Genomic DNA, 12,325 nt, shown 5'->3' with positions numbered 1-12,325 from the left:
GAAATGTGCAGACCCAGGAATGTTTTCAGCTAAAGGCTTCCTAACAGCAGCAAGAGCTTCAAGCATTCAGCACCAGGCTGAGGGACTGGGGCGAGGGTGGGAGGAGAAGTCTGTGAACTTAAGGGGTTCCACAGACATCAGAAATTTTCCCAAACTTTCACTCTTGAGGTCAGCTTTTCCTCTTGACACTCCAGACAGTAACATGGCTCTGCCCGTACCCAGGTCAGGGAACCACCACAGGGCCTAACACCTGGTAAATCTGCAGCAGAAGAAAAGCAGCAGCAATTGCCAATATCAGTGTTCAATTTTAAGCAGAAGCCAAAAGTTTGGTTCTGGTCTGCAGGAGGGGAGGGAACACCACACTTCCAGCAACAAACGAGGTGTCAGCAGCAAGAAAGGAGTGTCTGGTGCTCCAAGAGAGTAAAACCAGATTCAAAACCACTCAGAGGGTTTAACTGATGCCCGTGGAAAACAAGAGATTTGGGGGAAACAGGAGATAGCCAGCTTAGACTTTTCAGGCTACGTGCCTCACACCTGAGGCTGGCAGGAACCAAAAGTGCAGCAGAAACAGTGTGCTAAGCTAAGTGAGGGGGAATGCCATGAGATGCCCCACAGGTCTTACGCATGAGTGGTGGGGATGAGTTCCAATATGACTCACATTCAGTCCTACATTCAAGTCAAAGAAACTCAGCACAATGCAGGGCCTCGAAAGAGGGGAACAGAAATCCTGAGGACCTTTCTGGTTGGGATGCTTTTCCTTCCCATGGTGGAACAAGGCTACAGAGCTAAATACTCCAGCAGAAAACATTTTTTATAAGATCTCATACAACATTACTAAAGGGTCTGCATTATGTGCAAGCCACAGACTAAGCCCAGGTCTATACTCAGAAGCTTACAGTGACATAGCCGAACTGAGACATCCGTGCCACTGTCAGAGTGCCCGTGTGTCGCGTTATGCTGACGGGAGAGAGCGCTCCTGTCGACATAACAAAGCCAGATCAATGAGCGGCACTAGCTATGTCAGCAGGAGAGCGCCTCCCACCGACATAGCGCTGTGCACACAAGCACTTATGCCAGCAAAACTTATGCCGCTCGGGGAGTGGTTTTTTCCACACCTCTGAGCAACAAAAGTTTTGTCACCATAAGTGCTAGTGTAGACATGGCCTAACACAAACCTGGTCTCTGGACAGCTGAATCACCTTTCTGAATCTTTGGCAACCATACAGCCTCCAGCCTTCACCACTGATTTACATACACCAACTACTAAACTATTGATGACCAAATAAATCCAGTCATTTCTTAGGACTGTTCCAACCCAAGGCTTTAGTGACACTAGGGGGTCACAAGTACCAGTGGACCAACACCCTTTGTGAGAGACCCCACTGCTCTTGTGAGAGCTTGACCTAGCCCAAGAATGACATTAGGAAAATCTCCCTGTCGCAGCAGATTAATCAGTTGTCTGAGATGCACAAGAAGTGAATTTGTCAAACCCCAAAAAGTAACACACAGGCTTCTTAAACATAATTTCTTTACCCAAATGAACAACACAAAAATTCCTTATGCCCACGAAGGCTACAAACAATAACCCACACTCAGGATGTCTTGCCCCCCCACTACCACCACACACACCTCCCGTGACAAAAGAGAATTCTAAATTCACCCATCTCTGGCCTCCAAGAGCACTTGTCTGACAGAGCTCTAACTGTTTCCACTGAATTCAGTGGCCAAACCAAAAAGGACTAGGAATGTCTAACTCTGTGTTCATTCCCCTGCATGGACTCCAGGACATACTTTCTAGAATTAGCCTTGGAAAACTAAAATAGCCTCTGAAATGTCTAAACCAAACAATGGCAACAACTGCTGCTTAAGAATCACCGCTACAGTGGCAGGTCTATAGCCAGCTGTTGGTTAGAGGAGAGGACTTGGACCTGTCATGTGGCTGGCTGAGATGATCCCATGAGGAACCACTTTTCATCACGGATTTTAAGCCTGGGACATTTATGAGTAGCTGCCTGTGTTAAAGCATCAGAGCCTTTGGTGGGTTGGACACTGTTATAAGGATTAATCAGGGCTCTGAAGGGAAAGTGATCTGAAGCCAGCACTGCAGCATACGAATCGCTGTCCTTCACTACCATACCACGTACCACCTGGTCATCACCAAATTTCCAAGTACTTGTGGGGAAACAAATGTACAAGGCATGGCTCCCCAGATCCAAACTGTAGGAGGTGAGTATTCAGTAGTCTGGAAACAAGAGTCACAGACTACATCAGTACCTGGGCAGCAAAGAAATCTGCTTAACAAAGGAGATGCTTCCCTTTTTGCAGTTTCTGGGGAAAGATACCTTCTCTTCACAGCTCTCATCAACACAGCTCTTTTGCAAACAACATTTTAGTTATATTTTGTATTAAGTAAGTGTGTTTTTGAGGCAGGATTCTCTCAGAACACTTCAATTCCCATAGCACTGGTGACACTGTCCCTGGATAGCTGACGATGGGCACTTTACCGCCAGAAAAATAACAACACATTGGGGTTCCACAGGGATCTGTTCTGCGTCTGCTGTTATTTAATATCTTTATTAATTACCTGGATGTAGAAACAGAAAGCATACTGATCACATTTACAGATGACACAAAGCTGGGGGTCGGGGGGGAGGTTACAAACACTTCGGAGGATAAAGTTCAAATTCAAAGAGATCTTGATAAATTGGAGAACTGGGCTACACAACAAAATGAAATTCAGCAAAGACAAATGTAAGGTGCTACACTTAGGGAAGAAAACCCAAATGCACAAATACAGAATGGGGGATAACTGGCTTGGCAGCAGCACAGCTGAGAAGGATCTGGGCGTTGTGGTGGATCACAACCTCAACACGAGTCGTCAATGTGATGCTGTTGCAAAAAAACCAAATGCAATTCTGGGTTGCATTAACAGAGGCACAGCGTGCAAGTCACGGGAGGTGACAGTACCACCCTACTCGGCACCGATTAGACTTCAGCTGGAGAGCTGTGTCCAGTTTTGGTCACCGCCATATAGAAAGAAAACTGGAGAGAAACTGGAAAGGATCCAGAGGCGAGACACAAAGATGATCAAAGGGCTGGAACGCAAGCCAGATGAGCAAAGGCTGAAGGAACTGGGTATGTTTAGTTTGGAAGAGAAGAGATTGCGGGCGGGGGGGGGGGGGGAACGGGACATGATAGTGGTCTTTAAATACTTGAACGGCTGCCATAAAAAGATGGAGAAAAGTTGTTCTCCTTTGCCACAGGGGGCAGGACAAGAGGCTGTGGGTTCGAACTCCAGCACAGCAGATTTGGATGAAATCTCAGGAAAAACTTCCTAACTGTAAGAACACTAGGAGAATGGAACAAACTGTCAAGGGAGGTCATGGAAGCTCCTTCACTGGAGGTTTTCAAAAGGAGGCTCACTAGCCATCTGTCTTAGATGGTTTAGAGACAACAAATCCTGCATCTTGGCAGGGGTTAGACTAGATGACCCTTGCACTCCCTTCTAACACTATGGTTCTATGATTCTAAGATAGAGAGAAGAACTGAGTGATTGGTCCTGAAATGATTGATTTATAAGAAGAGATTTATAAGAGCTGAAACTGTTTAGCTTGGCTAAGTGAGGACAAACGTCTACAAATTTTTGAAGGGTGCAAACATCAAGTAGAAAGAATTATTTACAGTGCCGCCCAAGGAGAGAGAAAGTTAAGCTTCGAATTTCTCAATTTAGGACAGACACCAAGAAGTGTTTCCTGACAGCAACGTGGATAAAAATCAATTATTTAAAATAAATAGATAAATCAGAATTATTTTATTTAAATTGATTTTTAATTATTTAAATTATACCTTTTTTTAAAAAAAAACTTGTTTATAATGAAATCTGAGTTTAATAAAAAATATGTTAAAACCCAAACTTCTTATAATTTAGTTGTAAATGTGGAACATGTTTTGATAAGAGAAGTTTATGTAAACAAAACATTTAAGGTTATTTTGTTTAATAAAAATAAATTTTACATGCTGTTTTGTGTGTTTAATTAAATTACAGTTACCATCCTAATGCAGCTTGACACAAATCATAAGCAAAAAGTTAATTATCTAATAAATAAGCAACATATCATTTACCATTTTCTAACATACTAAAGGTATACAATTAATAAGAATCTGACAATATTAAGCTATATAATTGCTCAACAAATGTATGTATAGCATACCCTCTAAGGTAGCAAAACAATATACCAAATTAGTGTAAAGGCTCTACTGAGTTGTAAATCAATTTAATAGCTATATCAACCAATGAGAATGCATCTTTCTTTAGAAAATAACTGAAGTACAAATGGAAAAATTGATTAAAATTGATTATTTAAATCGAGACTTTCCACTTGGTGATTTAAATGCCTGGATTTAAATCAATCCACCCTGCCTAACAATGAAGTCTAGAGACTGTAAAATAGTCTCCTAAGGGAAGTGATGGAAACCTCAGCTGAAAGTGACCTGGGCAAGGCATTAGAGCATATACTTTTGGAAATGGTACCCACCCAGAAAGAGGTATGAACTCCAGGGGACCACTAACCCTTTCCATCTCTTATTTCTGTGACTTCAGGTCTCTTTGTGCACTGAGCCCTGAAAGGCTGAGGACGCCACTCCAGCTTGGCAAAAGCAATCAGGCAGCCCGGACAAATGCAGGCAGACAACCAAAGAGCAAGGTTAAGGAGAACTGTGCTGCTGTTCCTTTGAACGTTCCTTTGAACGTCTACTGGAAGCATAGAGCACAATATTTTACCTCCATGCAGATGCCCTTCTCTGTCCTGCTCTGAAACCTCATCTTTTCTTTTAATGCTTTTCTCTCTGAAAGCTGGCAGCGGCGCAGGTTGCTTGGGCTTTGTTTTTGAGACCAACCAGCAGAAATCATGCCTTGGAGCGCACTAGCCTTGCCTTGGAGCTTCAGGGAGTCACTTGACATCACTTGCCAGTGATGTCACTTTCCGGTGGACAAATGAAACAAGGTTAAAGACAGAAGAGTGAGGCAAGAACTCCACTGAGAAATGGCAGCTCAGACACCACAAACGCCATCCTACCTGGAAACAGAAGGCACTCAACCAAACACTAGGCCAGAGAGTTGAGGGACTGTTTCATAATATGAAATATTTACATATAGAGCAAGTGAACATGCGGCCTGATAGCTGACTGTCATGCTTGGCTGCATCAGGATGGTTAGCTCGATGGCACGGTTATTGCGCACCATAGCAGGAGAAAGGAGGACTGGGGCTATTTAAGATTTAAGATAGATGTAGTGCATAATGGCCACAGTTTTCAAACAAAGGGCCCTACAGTCATGTCCCCCCAGGAGTGCTGAGCTCCTGCAGCTTCTCCTTAAGCCACTGCTGTGTGGGTGCTCAGCACTTTTGAAAAGCAGAACAATCTAGTTAGGTGCCCTGCTTTAAGCACTCACGTGGGAAAAACGTGGCCAAAGGCAGATTTATGTCGGGGCGCTTCCACAAAAGTATGTTCCTAAGGATGGGAACTGCAGGTTGTTACCATTGGTAAAGTCTCAGCCATACACCTCCCAAGCAAGCAGAGGCCCTTCCACAAAGAAGCTTCCCAAATTTGCCCAGCTGAGGAATACAAATGACAACTTGTCTGGCACTTGAGCGTGGTGCCTAATATGCATGAAATGGAGCAGAATGCAGCTGCTCTGACACTACAGACCAGCCGAGCCCTGGGTCAGGGTGGGTGTTAGCAAGACCTCGCAAAGCAGTAGGGTTTGGAGCTCAGACCCTGCTGAGATGCACAGGTCTGACTGCTGGGAAGTTTTTAATCGAGATTGAGCCTAAATTTTCTCTCTCACTTCCTTCCTCTCTCTTACTAATACTTCTAACCACCTGCCCCTCCACCCCTGTATCACTCTGAATAATTGCTCCCTCTGATACATGCTTAATTTGCTTATTCTCCTCCCCCATCTAACCTTGCAGCCTCTGATCATTGTTGTTGCTCTCCCCTGAACTCCGTCTAATTGATCAGCATCTTTCTGGTAACATGGTTCCCACAGTGCATTAAATATTCCAGGTCTGGTCACACCAGAGCTCCTGAGAAAGGGGTAGTTATCTCCATATGCATTTCATACGTCACACTGGACTTTTAGTAAGCTTAGCGCACTGTAAGCTCATTTCTCCTTGTTCCCCACTATCACCCTTATAACTCTGTCACTCCCGCAGTGAGGAGCGGAAGCAGAATTTGGTCATACATGTCGTAATTTCCCATGATTTACTGAAATCTAATATCCTCGTACTACAGCTTTCTGTGAAGCCAGTCCTTATTCATCCAAGCGTAAGAGTACCATTGTGCAACAAGTACATCACGCTTTGGGACTGCCTTAGTGCTGACCAGATGAACAATAACAGCCCCCACATTGAGCAATCCTACCAAACCCAACCAGCACTTGAGCGTAATTATATAGAATGTTACGCCCCCAATTGCTTTCCAAACATTCATCGGCACAACATGCCGGGGAGGCAAGTATTTTACAGAAGAGGACACAAACATGTAAAAATCAAGGGACTTGTCCAAGTTCCCAGAGGCAATATGTTGTGGAGTCAGGAAAAGAACCTAACTGGCTTCAAGGCTGAGCTTGATAAGTTTATGGAGGGCGTGTTGTGATGAGACTGCGTACAATAGCACGTAGCTAATCTGCGACTGCTAGCAGCAAATATTTGCAATGGCCGGGGATGGGACACTAGCTGGGGAGGGCTCTGAGTTATTACAGAGAATTCTTTCCCAGGTGTCGGGCTGATGGATCTTGCCCACATGCTCAGGGTCTAATTGATCACCATATTTGGGGTCGGGAAAGAATTTTTGCCCAGGTAAGATTGGCAGAGACCCTGGGAGGGTTTCGCCTTCTTCTGCAGCATGGGGCGCAGGTCACTTGCAGGTTTAAACTAGTGTAAATGGTGGATTCTCTGTAACTTGAAGTCTTTCAGTCATGATTTGAGGACTTCAGGAACTCAGCCAGAGGTTAGGGGTCTATTCCAGGAATGGGTGGGTGAGGTTCTGTGGCCTGCAGTGTGCAGGAGGTCAGACTAGATCAGTGGTTCTCAAACTTTTGGACTGATGACCCCTTTCACACAGCAAGCCTTTGAGTGCGACCCCCTTCCTTATAAATGTAAAACACTTTTTTTTTTATATTTAGCACTATTATAAATGCTGGAGGCAAAGTGGGGTTTGGGGGTGGAGGGTGACAGCTCACGACCCCCCATGTAATAACCTCACAACCCCCAGTTTGAGAACCTCTGGACTAGATGATCATGATGGTCCCTTCTGACCTTACAGTCTATGACCCTATGAGAACTCAACTCTGACTCCAAGTCGTCTGCCTTTATCCACAAGATAACATTCCTCAATTGAAGAAAAGCATTATTTGATGGGACACAAATAGAGACATGCAACCCGGGCTTTTAAAGTTCAAAGCCCAGGGAGTGGCAGTTCTAATAAATGTCAAAAATGTTATCAGAAACTCTCTGGCAAAGAACCAGAAATTTCAGGGTGAGGAGGAAATTCATAGCTGTAAAATCCTTTTTAAAAAGCTCTGTGGAGTTTAAAACAGAGGTAATCCAGTTACTTAGGTTAACACATTTTGCACTGCAATCTATATGCCACCGAAGTGATAGTAAATATAGTCCAGCCCATAATCCTCACTGGCCATGGACCTGACTTGTCATGCACTGACGAGAACCAGTTTAGTGATTTCTCAGAGAGCTCGAGTACTTACCACAAGCCTCATTGCCATGGCAATATGTGCTAGAAAAATTAACAAACAGCCTCCAGAGCAGAACAACATGGAGAACAACAAAGGGTGAAAATTCGGGGATTATTTTGCTGTTCTCCAGAACTAGGCCAAATGCTATACAGATCCAGTTTTATGAAGAAAACTGGTTTTAGCATTTTGCAGTCTACGTTGTCGCTCATTAACACATTTCCTGGTGAGCCACCTATTTCAGGGCTATGCTACACCCAGGAGAAGGAAGCTGATCACACATGCCGATGTATGCATGTGAATCCCATTAGCATCATAATACTTAATAGTACTTAGCACTTACATTGCTCTTTCCAGCCTCAAATGAGCTTCCAGACATCAGCTAATTAATAGGATCAGCAGAAGCAGGATGCACAGGACTGGAGGAGAGCAGTAGCATTGGGGTTTTGTACCAATTTAACGGTGTAACCCCCTAGCATGGACATGAGGATCATTCCGGCATAGAGGTGTTTATATCACTATTGCTTATTTCTGTAATTTACATCTATGCCTGTATAACTGCATCTACACTAGGAGGTTGAATTGATTTAACTACATCAGTTACTAGAGAGTACAAAAAAACTGCGTGTAGACAAACCCTTAGTATTGCTCTGCACCTAGGGAAAATCTTGTTCTCCAACGTGTGCCATATAAATATGATGCACTTTGTACTAAGTAAATTCAGGTTATGTACATCAAGCTGTTAGTCACTAACACTGACTAACAATGCACCTGTCCTGGTTCAGAAGATAGAGAAAGGTACAGTCCCCACTCTGAGAAGATGGATATTAGAGGAGGAGGAGAAGCAGTGGGGTAGAGAGACCAAGCCAGCCACATTTCCATGGATTCCCAACCAGGCAAATAAGAACATGATAAAAGTATACAAACTAATGAATGGCCTAGAGAACACAGATCAAGAACTCTCTTCTCCCTCCCTGTTTTCTAACACAAGAACAGGGCACGCTCAATTAGAATCATAGAATATAAGGGTTGGAAGGGACCCCAGAAGGTCATCTAGTCCAACCCCCTGCTCAAAGCAGGACCAATTCCCAGTTAAATCATCCCAGCCAGGGCTTTGTCAAGCCTGACCTTAAAAACCTCTAAGGAAGGAGATTCTACCACCTCCCTAGGTAACGCATTCCAGTGTTTCACCACCCTCATAGTGAAAAAGTTTTTCCTAATATCCAATCTAAACCTCCCCCACTGCAGCTTGAGACCATTACTCCTCGTTCTGTCATCTGATACCATTGAGAACAGTCTAGAGCCATCCTCTTTGGAACCCCCTTTCAGGTAGTTGAAAACAGCTATCAAATCCCCCCTCATTCTTCTCTTCTGCAGGCTAAACAATCCCAGCTCCCTCAGCCTCTCCTCATAACTCATGTGTTCCAGACCCCTAATCATTTTTGTTGCCCTTCGCTGGACTCTCTCCAATTTATCCACATCCTTCTTGAAGTGTGGGGCCCAAAACTGGACACAGTACTCCAGATGAGGCCTCACCAATGTTGAACAGAGGGGAACGATCACGTCCCTCGATCTGCTCGCTATGCCCCTACTTATACATCCCAAAATGCCATTGGCCTTCTTGGCAACAAGGGCACACTGCTGACTCATATCCAGCTTCTCGTCCACTGTCACCCCTAGGTCCTTTTCCGCAGAACTGCTGCCTAGCCATTCGGTCCGTAGTCTGTAGCTGTGCATTGGGTTCTTCCGTCCTAAGTGCAGGACCCTGCACTTATCCTTATTGAACCTCATCAGATTTCTTTTGGCCCAATCCTCCAATTTGTCTAGGTCCTTCTGTATCCTATCCCTCCCCTCCAGCGTATCTACCACTCCTCCCAGTTTAGTATCATCCGCAAATTTGCTGAGAGTGCAATCCACACCATCCTCCAGATCATTTATGAAGATATTGAACAAAACCGGCCCCAGGACCGACCCTTGGGGCACTCCACTTGATACCGGCTGCCAACTAGACATGGAGCCATTGATCACTACCCGTTGAGCCCGACAATCTAGCCAGCTTTCTACCCACTTTAATTAAGTTAAAAGGTGGCAAATTCTAACTGACAAAAGGAAATATTTTTATACACAACATGTAATTAGACGTGGAACTCGTGAAATTATGTCACTGAAGCCAAGAACTTCACAAGGTTCAAAAAAGGCTGGACGTTTATTGGATAGTATTCAATATTATAACCCTGGATATTCTCGTTAACAAGCATTTTGGAAGGTATATTAAACCTCCTTCTTCGGGACTTAAACTAATCTCTAACTATTAGTGATTTGGATAAGACCTTCACAAGGAGCAGATTAACCCATATCTGCTTACTCTGGGACTTCTTAAACCTTCCTCTGTAGCATCTGGTGTTGGCCACTTTGAGAGACAAGATACTGGGCTAGATGGACCAGCAATCTGATCCAGTCTGGCAATTCCTATGTTCCACAGAGGCATTGGCAATGGAGCAGGAAGGGAACAGGCCTTCACAGGCCCCACTATGACCAGAACAACTAACTGGATTGAACTGGAAAAACATGGCTGGGGGGCCTTGCATTCTAATCAGGAAAGGAAAGGACCCTGGGAGGGAAGTGCAAGAAAAGTATTGCAAAAGGCATTGAAATGACACAAAAGTGGTGGAATTCAAATAGAATATGATGGGCAGAGTGGAAGTAGGGCACGGTTACTAAGCTTGCTAAAGCAAGTTGGGTGAAGCACCTGAACAGAAGAATGGAGCTGGGAAAATTAACAACTAACCACGTTCTGTGTCTATCTTCCGTGTTGCCTGTCCATTACATTTTGTATGACATCCTATTAGATTGTAAGCTCCCTGGGACAAGGACTACGTCACTTACGTGTTTACACAGCACCCAGATCCTGACTGGGGCCACCAGAACATAAACATGAAATAATACATGAATAGCCATCACCCTCCCTTCCCCACGTTCTCACCTGCAGAACATTTCTCTGCTCCAGCTGTAGTTTCCCAAGCTGGGCAAAAACCCTCTCCTGCTGTTCCTGAGATATGGAAAAATGGGGAGAAGAAATATCTGCTACATTTTCAGTCTATAGGAATTCTCTTCTTTGCTCACTCGGATCAAGACCAACTGGGCTCCCCCCGACCCCGCCTGCCAGAAGTGTCAGGACACAGTGAAATGAGGGAAATAACAGTGCCACCAGCATTTCAAGTGTCACTTTAGACCAGGAGTCAGCAACCTTTCAGAAGTGGGGTGCCGAGTCTTCATTTATTCACTCTAATTTAAGGTTTCGCGTGCCAGGAATACATTTTCACGTTTTTAGAAGGTCTCTTTCTACAAGTCTATAATATATAACTGAACGATTGTTGTATGTAAAGTAAATAAGGTTTTTAAAATGTTTAAGAAGCTTCATTTAAAATGAAATTAAAAAGCAGAGACCACCGGACAAGTGGCCAGGACCTGGGCAGTGTGAGTGCCCCTGAAAACCAGCTCGCGTGCCGCCTTCAACACGCGTGCCATAGGTCGCCTACCCCGCTTTAGACACTGGTAATGGTGGCCCCTGTCATGAGACCCCTGTCCTCATCATACCCCCACCCCCTCCATACCCATCATGCCATGGTACCCCCACCCCCTCCATAGCCCAACTGACCCATGATAGGCCCCCCCGCCACAGCCCCCCAAGCACAGGCCCCCCCGCCCCCTCCACAGCCCCCCCATCACAGGCCCCCGTGCCACCCCCACAGCCCCCCATCACAGGCCCCCGTCCCCCCACAACCCCCCCCGCAATGGCCCCCCCGCCCCAAGCACAGGCCCCCCCGCCCCCTCCACAGCCCCCCCATCACAGGCCCCCGTGCCACCGCCACAGCCCCCCATCACAGGCCCCCGTCCCCCCACAGCCCCCCCGCAATGGCCCCCCCGCCCCAAGCACAGGCCCCCCCGCCCCCTCCACAGCCCCCCCATCACAGGCCCCCGTGCCACCGCCACAGCCCCCCATCACAGGCCCCCGTCCCCCCACAGCCCCCCCCGCAATGGCCCCCCCGCCCCAAGCACAGCCCCGCCCCAAGCACAGGCCCCCTGCCCCCTGCCCCGGGGACGCTCCCGCTCCCGGCTGCACTCACCCGCCGCCGTCGGCAGGAGCCGGATCGCTCTCCGGCTCTCTCCCCGGTAGGGGCGGGTCGCCACAGCGCCTCGCCATAGCAACCATCCACACTTCCGCTCTGGGCGGAGCTCCCGCCGGAACTGGGCGGCTCAGGGCAGACGCCGGCGGCGCCATGTCGAGTGTGGGCGAGAAGCCGGGGGCGGGGCCAAGGGAGCGCGGCCACGCCCCCGCCGGTAGGGGGTGGGGCCAGGAGGGACAAAGGGCGGGGCTGGGGGCGACTGAGTGAAAAGCCTCGGGGCCTGGCTGGGGGCCCCATCTCTCCCCCCCCCCGCCTCGGGGCCTCCACAGTGTCCCCATCTCCCCACACCTCGGAGCCTGGCCGGGGGCCCCCATCTCCCCCCCCGCCTTGGAGCTTGGCCGGGGGCCCCATCCCCCCCAACCCCCATCTTGGGGCCTCCACAGTGTCCCCA

At 47.0% G+C, this 12,325-nt stretch overlaps 1 protein-coding gene across 7 annotated transcripts in view; it reads right to left on the bottom strand.

Annotated features, from left to right (window-relative positions):
• Positions 1-11,979, bottom strand: part of PPP1R16A (protein phosphatase 1 regulatory subunit 16A) — a 78,698-nt gene extending 66,719 nt beyond the window's left edge. For 5 of the 7 annotated variants that reach the window (XM_075124877.1, XM_048841867.2, XM_048841865.2 and 2 more), the window contains exon 1: positions 11,875-11,979. The gene's annotated coding sequence lies outside the window, so the exon portion shown is untranslated. Of the gene's footprint in view, positions 1-10,730; positions 10,797-11,874 lie in introns of all 7 variants that reach the window. The other 2 variants (XM_048841864.2, XM_048841872.2) reach the window with 2 other exon arrangements.
• Positions 11,980-12,325: the final 346 nt, after the last annotated feature.

This window comes from Caretta caretta, chromosome 2 (assembly GCF_965140235.1).
Source record: "Caretta caretta isolate rCarCar2 chromosome 2, rCarCar1.hap1, whole genome shotgun sequence".
Classification (NCBI taxonomy): domain Eukaryota; kingdom Metazoa; phylum Chordata; order Testudines; family Cheloniidae; genus Caretta; species Caretta caretta.
Note: the sequence above shows the minus strand (reverse complement) of the source record. Positions and strands in the feature narration are given on the sequence as shown.